The sequence below is a fragment of the Parasteatoda tepidariorum genome, chromosome 3 (assembly GCF_043381705.1).
Source record: "Parasteatoda tepidariorum isolate YZ-2023 chromosome 3, CAS_Ptep_4.0, whole genome shotgun sequence".
Taxonomy (NCBI): domain Eukaryota; kingdom Metazoa; phylum Arthropoda; class Arachnida; order Araneae; family Theridiidae; genus Parasteatoda; species Parasteatoda tepidariorum.
Window position 1 is genome coordinate 56,807,974 of NC_092206.1, and position 12,441 is coordinate 56,820,414.

Genomic DNA, 12,441 nt, shown 5'->3' on the forward strand with positions numbered 1-12,441 from the left:
AAATAAAAAATAAAATACTGTCGAAACGCTAAAGGGGTTTTACAATAATACGTCAAGAGAGTTGGAGGGAGGTCTAAATGAGATCTTAAAAAATAATCTGTCTATTTTTAAAAAATTTGATGAGAAATAATAAGGTACAAATCTATAAAATGTATTAAAAGTACCGTTAATTAAAAAAAAAAGATTTTTATTTTTACATAGTTTTATGACATAACGCTTGTTTATGCTTGCGTTAGTGTGCGTATGCTTGTCTTGCTTATGCGAGTCTATGCTTGAGTTAATGTGTAACCAATGTCTGTTTTTGTGTCTGAATAGGAGATTGGTAATTTAATATTGCAAGTTTTCTGGTTTTTAAGTTTTCTGAATACATTTTTAATCGACTAATTTATTTGTGACAACAATTATTTTAATTTTTTTTAAATATTTTAATTTTTTAATTTTTCATAAAAAAATTCCGTTGGTCGAAAAGTTGTTTCATTCAAATCATTTGAATCTATAATATTGAATGAATAAAGATCTTGTCCTCCAATTAGTGAATACTCTGCAATATTGTTCGACAAGCTTGATTTTCCCTAAACAGCAATTATTTAGTTTTCTTCATCCCTAAAATTATTGAATTTTTTTTCGAAACTGCTAAAATGTATTAAAAAACTCATAGCGTTACGCATTATGTTTCATGCAATAAAACGATCGTTATAATTTACTCGCTTTTATAATTATTTATCTGAATAAAATAGTCGAGTGTTATCTTAAAATTATTTAATAACAGTTTCTACTTTCCATCAGAACATAGTAAAGGTGTAATTAGCCTTCTTTTTATGAAATAAGATCTAATCTCACAAAATTGACAACTTCTTCTAACTTGAATATTGAAAAATAATACTCTTTAGAACACCATTAACGTTTAAAATTCCCGAATTATAGAGAAAATATTAAAAACTCTATCTTGTTATGTTTTCAGCGACGTGAGGCTACTAATTTCAATTCGGGTTGTTTCGCTCTGTTTGCTAATTGTGTCATGGTCATAATAATTTTTTTCTCTATTTTTCGCCGGCTCTTTCCGAAAATGACTAAGGAGCGAAGCAATTTTCATAACTATACCTGCAGACGATAATTTTATTTTTCGCTCAGAACAGAGCTCTCATTTCATGGTTATTCATTCGTGTATGAACCTGATGTGAAGCGTGAAGTCGTGATTTAATAAGAATGTAACGGGTAATTAACAATTGTGAAGCTTTGCGACATATTACTGTATTGTTCTTAAACGTTAATAAGTTTAATATATGACTCCTAGAAATATCGTTTGAAATTCAATTTAACTCAACTTTTTATTCAAAATAAATTTTCTTAACGATTAGGCTAAAACTATTTTAATAGTTTCATTTAACAATTACGTCAAGATACACGCCTTCGAAATATCGTCTGAAATTCAATTTCACTCAACTTCTTATTCTAAATAAATTTTCATAACCATAAAAGCAGCACGCCTTTTTTTTCTTCGTGATAGTCAATTTCTTGACATTTTAATTACAGAATTTAAAACAATTCTTAGTCCAGTGAAATTGTCGAACAAAAGATCTTTAGCATGACATTTAATTTAAAAAGAAATGGCGAAAAATATAAATTATTAGATGTCTCACTTAAAAACTCGGTAAGCAAAAAGAAAAAAAAAATGTCCAAAAATAAAATCTTAAAATATAGCGCGTCTGCTGAAAAAAATGGAAGATGCACGACCTGACCTCTAAAGTACCAAAAACAAACAAACAAACTTCAAACCAAAGAAAGACGGACTAACAAAAGCTGAGACAAACATGCAAGAAATAAACATCAAATGTCAAACCGCGTAATAGTTTCATCAAATGCAATATCACGTAATATGCAGACGGACAGGCAGATATACAATCCTATATATCAAGCTAAAAGAGCTTTTAGCGGCAGACATATGACTTGGCCTCTAATAAAGTTTAAAAAAAAGGTATAGCTCGCATCTTTTTTATGAGTTTTATATCTGAGGCCTTACACGTGGGAGAGCATATATATTTCACGTATTATCCTATGTCTTAAGAGGTCATGACCAACAACCGGGTGTCTTTTGATGTGAAAATCTCTTGATTTCAGAAGGTTATTATTTTTGTTTTTTTTCCTCTTCTTCCACGGAAAGCGTTTTCTGGAATAGTATTTAAGATATGGAAAAGATTCATGGGTTAAGTGATTCCACAGCTAAAATCTCAATTTAATTTCTGACGGAGGTTGGTGATGTTTATGATATGTTCCTATTCGCTCTTAGATAAGCCTGCAATGTAGCTGTTAGTCCAAATGCGCTTGCATTTAACAATTCCATTCAATTATATCACGTTTCAGCTTTAATGGCCAGCTTCCAAATGTGTTTTCCTAATTCATTCATTGAATTATTTAATTTATTGTTGAATATTATTTTATATTTAGGTACATATATATTACAAGTGTCAAGACGCTGCCTCGTGACAATTCTCGTGGTCAAACTTGTTAATCTTTTGATAATTAAACAGTTGATTGAGATCCCGTGGTCTCATCTCGCAATCGAATTACAATGGACAGTTGAACTTTTAACTTTCTAGAAATTTGTCAAAAATGTATTTTCGTAAATATGCCAAATGGCCAAGTAAATGACGTGATCTCAACACTGTGCTCTCGTATTTGTACGTATGCGTACTTTTTAGTGCGCATAAACGTGGAGCGTTTATGCGTGGAAAAGTGCTTCTTTCTCTTTGTACCGGTACTGACAAAGTTAATACTTCTATTTTCAGCAACATTGCTCTGAGTGCTTAATTTACGCTCACTATTTCGCCGAATTTTGGCTCCTCTTTGAACAACTTGAAACAGAAAAAAAATATCTTTAAAAAGTATTTGTAATTTTCTTTGGTTTTTTTTCTTTTTCTTTTTTGGACAAATGACAAAATATAAAGTTTATCTAAAAGTTTATTTCAGGAATTTTATTACCAATGTTATCGTTTATTTATTTTTCCTTACGTTTGAGAATTTGTAAGTAACAAAGGCGGTGCTAGAGGAAAAGAGAAATATTTCATGATCTTGGAAAACTGGAACATTTCATCATTGGATTACATTTGTTTTTCCTTGATATTTATGGAGTTTATATCAAAAACACGACAATCAAAACTTTTAGGGTACATAAAAATCTTTACTTTTTTATATCTTAAAATAAACGTAAAATTTAAACTCGCAATAATCTAAAAAATATTTCGAAAGTCCCTTTAAGTATTTAAAAAGAAAATTATTATTCCATGAAAAGAAAATTTTATATAAATATGTTTTTTGCATGTAAAAGAATCGTATGAAATGTAGGAAATTTATATGAAATCGACATAATACTTATCTGATATCTTATTAAAACAAAAAATAATTTCGAAAGTCTCCTGTTCCCATGTTCATGATTACATATCTCATTTTCACATACTTAGGAATATGCTATTTCATAAAAGTACATTAGAGCAACGTATTGATAAATTGATTTAGCAACGGAAGAAAAACAAAGTATATTTGGCCTAAAATTCATGGCATTATTTGAAAAGAGACTGGCTCTTACTTATAAAAAAATGAATTTATGAGCGTAATAATTATTTTACAAACTTTTCGTACCACGGAATCACTTGAATTGGCAAAATAATGATGGGATAAATCGTTAAAATGTCTATACACTTACAACACGATGATTCAGAGTGGCTATGAATTTTTACTTTAATGGTCTTGTAATTTTTTTGAGAATGTAGCGAAAAGTCTAATTCAACTGTTCCCAACATGGTTTCAACATCTCCTTTCAGTAATTTTTTTTTTTTTATAGTATTACTTAAATGTAGATTTATGTTTTTCGAAATTCCGCTTTTTTATTGCATTTTTTGCGCCGCTTATCCATATAATGGACTTTCGTGCGTTTTTGTAGCTGTAAGCTTAAGCGTGACAATATAAAACAAACAAACTATTGTGGAAGATTTAATTGAATGAAAGCATTTGTGGCTGATGAAGGCAAAACCTTTTAAACTTCTCACGGTTAGCACGACTAAAAAGATATTTTAACTAAGATTCTATCTACCACAGGAAATATTTCATGTTAGAGCGAAAGTTAGATCAGCTAAGTGGCGAACGGATCACGGATTAGAATCTCCTTGTCGTCGGACTAACCATTGGAGGTATTCGTGGTTTTTATTATCATGTAGCGCAAAAGCACGTTAGTTCCATCAAATCCTCCACGAATACTAGTTTCTCCCGATGCTTGATCCACCAGTTTCCTTGTCTTCTGAGTTGGATTCAAAACTACAAGGCTGAAAAGTTCAGCGTTGCTATTCGTAAACTCTGAATTAGGTCGACTGCTTACCGTCGGCAATAAAACAAAATAAAAGATTAGGTGAATGAATGAATGTGACGAGGGAAAAGGGTAGCGAGCAGAGAAACACTAAATCAGTGAATCAGTGAATCAGCTTGCAAATCAATAAACAAATTTAAGAACCTATAATATGTGAATGAGTATAGATGAGCACAGTTATCATTATCACAACTAAAAGCCTCTTTGAAATAGATTAAATTTAGTAATTGATGCTTTCATTATCAGCTCCGTTTCAAATAGGCACAGATGCAAATAAAGCTCGGAACAAAAATTTCTGACGAGATTCAAATTTAAACTAAAAATTTTATTTTAGAATATTGATGAACAACGCAGCAGTGGCCCACAGAGAGATCGCTTTTGGCACTAAAGTTTTAAATGCATGACTATAATTTTATATCTCCTAAATAATAATTAAATTTATGACTATAGGAGCTATTAAATAGGTTTAAAAGGAGGTTATTTAATAGTATTGAATTATGTATTTTATTATAAAATATTTTTTAAGTATTTATTTTAATTATTTCATTATAAAATAAATTTTATAATAAATATTTTGTAATAAAAATGCCTGAATAAAATATTAGCAAGCAAATATTTTATTCGGGTAAAGTATTTTATGAAGAAAAATTTAAGGTTGTTTAAGAAATTTAAAAATGAAGTTTTAGATCATTAAAACGTGATTATATTCCATGAATTAAGAAAAGAATTAAAAATAATTTTTTGGAAATAATTCATTTTTTACCTTAGTATAGTACCCGTTACCCATTTTAAGTAAAAAAGAATTTATGCACTGAATTGTCTTTCTTTTTCAATTAAATTGGATTTTTTCTCGTTCAGTAATTTAACTCCTATTATCAGGGGCGTTTGTGCCGGACATCATCAGCTGGACACGGCCCATCATTTTATGGAGGAAAAAAAATATCCGAAGTTGCTCTCGTTATAAGGAAGCAAAAATAGCGTTTGAAACGATGCATTGGAGCGTATAGGAAGAAAACAGTTTCTTTTTCGGGTTGTTTATTTATTATTTCATTTATTTATTTATTTTTTAACCGAAGAGTTTTAAATCAATAATCAGCAAACCCAAATGTTTAAAAAGCATAATCTGAAAGCACAATAACTGTCAATCGAGAGTCTTTCTTTTTCTCCTCAAAAAAAAAAAGAAAAAAAAAGAAAAAAGTTTTGCTGATCCCGGAAATTTGTTGATCTGTGTAACCGCTACTCACCCCTAGATCAGCATTACAAAAGATCGACCTCACTCCAGTTTCCGTAGATGACAAAAACTTTCCGGTTATTCGGAACTACAGGCTGGAACGGAAACTAATTCTTCAGCATCAACTTCCTTCATCCAGTATTTTACGTACAATACGGCAAATCGCGAAAAGAAGACGAAAAAAAAAAAAGAAATCAATCAGTTCCAGCGTTAATGACAATGTTTCAATCATTAAGCGCCACATACTCTTTATACTTTTTTTCCCCTCCGATTCACTTCGAAGGGTCTAACCTAGATTGAATTGTTTTTTTTTTTTTCTCCATCTCCTATTTTTTGCTTTTTTCTAGCATTGTTTTAGATTTTAAATATTTCTACAGTTCATTCCACATTTTTTTTTTTTTTTTTTTTTGTGGAGATGATTACTTTATTTTCTGCCACTTTGAAATTAAATACTGAATACGTTATGACTTTAGATACTTTCACGTTTTATTTATCTTGAATGGAAAATGTAAAAATAATTAATAAACATACAAATTGAACGTAAAGGCTTGAGTTAAAATCGCATAAGATATTCCATTTCAAAATCTCCGGCTACTGCATATATTTCAAAATTTATCGTTTTCACTTATTTATTTGTTATTTATTTGCGTTTCAATTTTTTTTTTTTTTTTAAATTTGCTAAACGAATCTGCGTTACGACTGAACCTTTATGAGTTATAGCAGTGTTTCCCAAAGTGTGGTATGCGTACCCCCAGGGGTACGGGAACAGTTTAGCGGGGGTACGCATTCTTATGCGAAATATCTTGCAACAAACGAAAATTTCAAAAAACATTTATTTAAAAACAAAGCTAGCCATGAAAATTTACCATTACGTATTTTTCTATTGGCTATTTTTTGCAGAGTTAACAGTTAATAATAAATGGTTTCAACAGACAGTTGTGATTTTTAACTTCTGTGCATTTTTTTTACAGTAAAAATATATTCATTTTTTATTAGTGGTACACAGCGTTACGCAAAACTTAGAAAGGTTACGCAAAAGCCATAAGTTTGGGAAACACTGAGTTATAGGGTAGAAGAGCGTTCGTGAAGTTTTCGTGGTTTTCCTCTCTATGTTACGTAAATGCAAGTTAGTTCCATCAAAAGTCCTCCACGAAAGCTAGTTTGCCCCAATGCTTAATCCAGGAGCTCTTTTATGTTTTGGGTTGGACTAAAAATTGCAAGGCTGTGGAGTTGAACATTGATACACTTACGAAAATTTAAGATATATTTAAGGTTGATTTGAGGTATCGAGATTGTTTTGAGGTATATTTAAGGTTGTTGAGAAAACAGCTATAAAAATTATACCCCGTAAAGGTTGTAATTAAGGTACGAGGTTGTTTTATATACACTTCAGCTTATTTTGAGGTTGTTTAAAATTCACTTCAAATCAACCAGACTAATGAGGTGATTTTCAAGGTATACCAGGTTGATTTTTTGACACTTGTAACAAAAGAGGTATTTTTGAGGTATAAATTTTTTTACTTTATTTCAACTAAAGAGAGCGAGGTATTTATTGAGGTATATGAACTCTTTTTATTTATATCTAAGCTCATTTTGAGGTTGTTTTGAATTAACATCAAATCAACCAGACTGATAAGGTAGTTTCGAAGGTATACCAGGTTGTTTTTCTTACACTTGTAACAAAAGAGGTATTTATGAGGTATAAAAAAATTAACCTTATTTCAACAAACGAGAGTGAGGTATTTACGCGGTATAAAAAAATATACCTTTTTTCAACTAAAGAGAGTGAGGTATTTATTGAGGTGTATGAATTCATTTTATTTATACCTAAGCTTATTTTGAGGTTGTTTTAAATTCACTTCATGTCAATCAGACTGATGAGGTGATTTCTAAGGTATACGAAGTTGTTTTTCTTACACTTATAACAAAATAGGTATTTATGAGGTTGGAAAAATTTACCTTATTTTAACTAACGAGAGTATTTACAAGGTATAAAAAAAACAACCTTTTTTTAACTAAAGAGTGTGAGGTATTTATTTAGGTGAACGAAGTCATTTTATTTATATCTAAGCTTGTTTTAAGGTTGTTTAAAGTACATTTCATATTAACTAGCTCACTTCCCAGAGTTCCGTGCTAGCCGGCAAATGGCGTGTATGTTGACAATCGAAAGTCTATTCGAAATTTGGTAAGTGTGTTTGACATTTATAAATTAAGTTTTATCACTTTTATTCAAATATGCTTCAATTTTTAAACTTGAATTTTATTATTTTTGTTTTAAAGACGCGTCTTGATCTTAATTGATTTAAGTCAGAGGGTTTTCTTTAAGGTCTATTGTTGTAGGCTTGGCAATAAGAGAGAACAAGCGGAATATTTCTCGTCGCTGTTCAGGGTAACGTTACTGGTGAATCGTTACAGCAGATTACCCATAGTATATTTTATTGTTTGTTATTTATTCAAATATAACTATTTTTTTGTTTTGCTTGAATGAATATGTTTTAACGTAGCACCATGCAAGCTGATTCATTGAGTAAAATCTTCATAATTTCTCCTATAAATAAATAATTGAAAATTGAAGGATTTTTAAAATAGCAATTTTGTTTTGAAATTCTACTATAGTTGCAAGCTAATCGTTTGCTTTGATATCTGTATGCAAAGTTTATATTGTTGTTTATGAGTGAAAATATGTATAATAACACTGCATTTTAAATCTGATTAACATGCAATTTCGTTTTTTAAAGTATATATATATATATATAGTATATATATTTACAGAGCTTATCCATAGTTCTCTGATATTGCTGAGATGACCTAGGCTGTAAATAGCACATGTGCAGCAACGAAGAAGAAGTGACTAGCAAGCTACTGCTCAGCCTTCTCCTGGGAAAAAGTTCTGAATTCATACCAAAAAGAAAAAGTAATCTCTCATAATAAACTACAGAATTTATGTAATTGTTGATAACCATAGTTTGCCAGATATTTGATAATTGAAAACTAGTAACTGTACTAGCTCTTTTTTTCATGATTTATAGCAAAACTGTTGTTTTTCACTACATGTTATTTTTTCACAATTTACCCACGTAATTATTTTCTAAGCAGGTTGTCATTACTTATTAGAAAACAGAATTAACTAAAACCCGATTTCAAGTTTATATGACAATTTGTTTCAAGGTAATTAACATTTTTGTGCAGCTGCTTGTGGTTCACTACTTCAAAAATCAGCGAATTTCGGAAATCTTAAATTTTTTAGAAATAAGTCAGTATTATTTCTTATTCAATTTTAATACTGAATTGAATAAAAATCAAATGCAACATTTATTGTTGAAAGTTATATGCATTTTTTTGAATCTCATCCTATGGGATGTGTTCTTATATTTAAACAAATGTTTGTAACTACTAATTATTTGTTTCATCCTGCTCGGTATTATAAGTTTTACAAGAGATATTATGCTCAACTTCTTTTAAAAGTATTATTTCAAATCATTCTCTCTTAGACTTTTTCCTCTCATAAAATTGCTCACAACTGTAAAATAAATGCTCCTTATCAGCTTGTAATTAGTTCTATTTGACTGAGTGTAAAAAAAGAATAAAAATTGGTCCATAACTTTAACATTTTAATTTATTAAACGATTGTTGATTCTTGATTACATTGATTAAAAAATATTAAAATAACTATTTTTTAAGAAACTCTGATGTGATTAATCATAATGAAAGTCCTTTTCAGAATCAGCGTCAAAAATTTATAAAAAAACTATTAGCTTCATGAAGTCTGACAAAAGGTTTAAAAATATAGACTAGGTTTACTAAGCTTAAAGATTTGTAAGAAAAAAGAAAGGAAATCTAATTATCAAACTTACAAGTAACCATAATGATACCAGATGTATAGAAAAATAAAAAGTGTTAAAATGTCATAATATTGGAATTATATATTTGAATTTCTGTAAATGTTGTTAATGATAGTACTTCCTTCAGTGTATTTTATTTTGTGGCTGTGGTACCTGGTACGCTTTTCAGCTACGAAGATTGAATAGAAATGGCAGAAGAGGAATGCCATTTACCTGAAAAGGAAAATTAATTTCATCCAGTTAATTTAAATCATGAAAGAAACAATTTCTAATATTTTAAAACCTGCATTATTATTGTAAATATGACTTTCTTAATAATTCATATATTTTTTCTTTTAGATTCCAATCAGAGCCGGATTATACCTTTCGTAGGCCCTAGGCATAGCCGTTTTTGGGCACTCTCTTCCTTCCCCCACTCCTCCCCTCTTTTCAAAATATATGCTAAAATTTTCTTGCATATTTTTTTTTTAACATTTTTATTAATATGGATTTTAATCTACAAATTTGTTTATCGAACTTTATCTGCAATACCGACATACTGCCGATATTGCAGTTGATATCGATAATACCATTATGATTAGCTCGATCGATAACTATGTAAACACTTCACGTCAACAATACAACAACAAAGCAGCAAAAAAAAACAAAAAAACAGTGAAATTGATAGTGAGATTAATTACAAGAAATATTTATACTACAAATAGCTTCATAGTTTTCATGATACTACTATGATAACTAAGTGAAGGAAATTAACATTGTCAAAAGTAAATCTTTTGAAATTATTTAATAATCTGGAATTATTCGGAAATTATTTAATAATCTGGAGAAAGATCTTTCTCCAGATTAAAATTGATAAAAAATTATTTGCGTTCAACGATGAATCAAGTTCGTTTGGCATAGCTCGCACTTATGTCTATTGAATCAACACCTCCTACAAGAAGGAAGGCCTCAGCACGGATCAATTTAGTAGTCCGATGTGAAGAAGTTAACTGCGCAGTAGACGAAAAATAAGAGAGATGTCATCACGTTAGGGATACTAAGCTGCGCAGTGGTTGAAAATACAAAATATGTCATTACGTTTGGACTACTAAGGGAAATTTATGGTAACCCGTGCTGAGGCCTGTTGTTTCTAGGTGTTGGTTAACCTCGCAGGTCCACTGTACCTTAAAGATAAAAGAAACGCATACATAGTTCTTTATACGTGTGCAGTGTATCGTGCAGTACTCTTAGAATTAGTAACCCTTTTGACGACCNGAAATTAATTATAATAAAAAAAAAATTATCCAGCAATTTTTTGTTTTGTGGACCATTTGGCGCCCCTTTGTGAGTAGCGCCCGGGGCATGATGCCCCCCCTTGCCCACCCCTCGCTACGCCACTGCGTTAGACTACTATCTTCTAAAAATATGAGTTCCCATGAATAATTTTTCCTAACTGTAGAATTTGGATAAGTGTTATTTCAAAATGTCAATCAATGAAAATTACAGAAGAATTATGCATTTGAAACTTTCATTTATAGCTTAACAAAAGAAGCAATTACTGTCGAGGGTTTAATCTTAAAAACTTCAGGTTGATAAATGAAGATCTCCATTAGTGAAAAAATGTAATGATATGCATTATTCTTCATATAATATCTTTATATTTATTATATTTTTTATATAGAGAGGTTAAAAAATGATAAACTAGGTGGACCGTATAACGCCTCACGTTTGGAAATTATTACCTTCGTAAGTACTAAAAAAATAGCTTTAGGTTGAGCTACATAAGCCTGAAGTGTGAAATGTCGCATCTTAGGTTGATAAATTAACGCTTCTAAAAATACAAAAATATATACTTGAGGTTATGAAATAATAACCTAAGGTAGGACATGGAACACATGGCGTTAATAAAAAATAACCTTTCCAAGGTCAAAAAATACACTTGAGGTTGATTTATAGTTACCTGAATCCTGAAGTGTAAAATGACAAACCGTAGGTTGAAAAATACATACCTCTACGAGCATAAAATTAAATACATGAGGTTGAAAAATAGTTACTTGGGGTTGAACAAAATACACCTGAGGTTGATTTATAGTAACCTGAAGTGTAAAATGACACACCATAGGCTGCAAAATACATACCTCTACAAGCATAAAAATTAGATACCAGAGGTTGAAAAATAATTTCCTGATGTCGAACATAATACACTTCACGTTAGTTAAAAATTACCTTTCCAAGTATTAAAAAATACACCTGAGATATATTTATATTAACCTGAAGTGTAAAATGACGCACCACAGATTGATAAACAAATACCTCTACAAGCATAAAATTATATACTTGAGGTTGAAAAATAATTATCTGAGGTAGAACAAAATGCACCTGAGGTTGATTTATGATAACCTGAAGTGTTGTTGAACAAATGCTTCCAGAAGTGTAAAAAAAATATACTTAAGGTTGATAAGAAATAACCTAAGGTTGAAAGTAAAACATCTTAAAGTACTAAATATCTACCTTTCCACAGATGTATTAAATTACAACCTCTCCTTTATACGTTTAGAATATACTTCGTTTATACCTCATTTATATCTCGATTTTTTTCGTAAGGGATGGATCCGGTTTTCTCCCCAGATGGCGTATTTGAGCGTTGCGATCGCCCATAAAGTCAGCCATTAATTGTATCGTTTCTGCTATCTGTTTAGCCTCAAACAAAGCCTTCTTAATGAATATAGAAAGCTATAAGCTGAAAAAAAGATCTCGTCTCTCTATACATCACTCGCACCCTAGTCAATCTGAACAATCCAAGCATTGGTGTGGATGAGTTAGGAAATCCGTTATTCGAATATGGAAAAATGTGCTCTAAATTTGTATATCGTTTATCAAGTTAAATAGAAATTCTCGCTTTAATATTTGGGAAATAAATTCATTGATTTTAGTTTTTTGCACTAAGATACTTACACTAGTTTTGTTGAAAAGACATTGGCAATCTATGAAGGAAAATACTTCAAAGTAATAAATGGCAAAAAGTGTTTTAA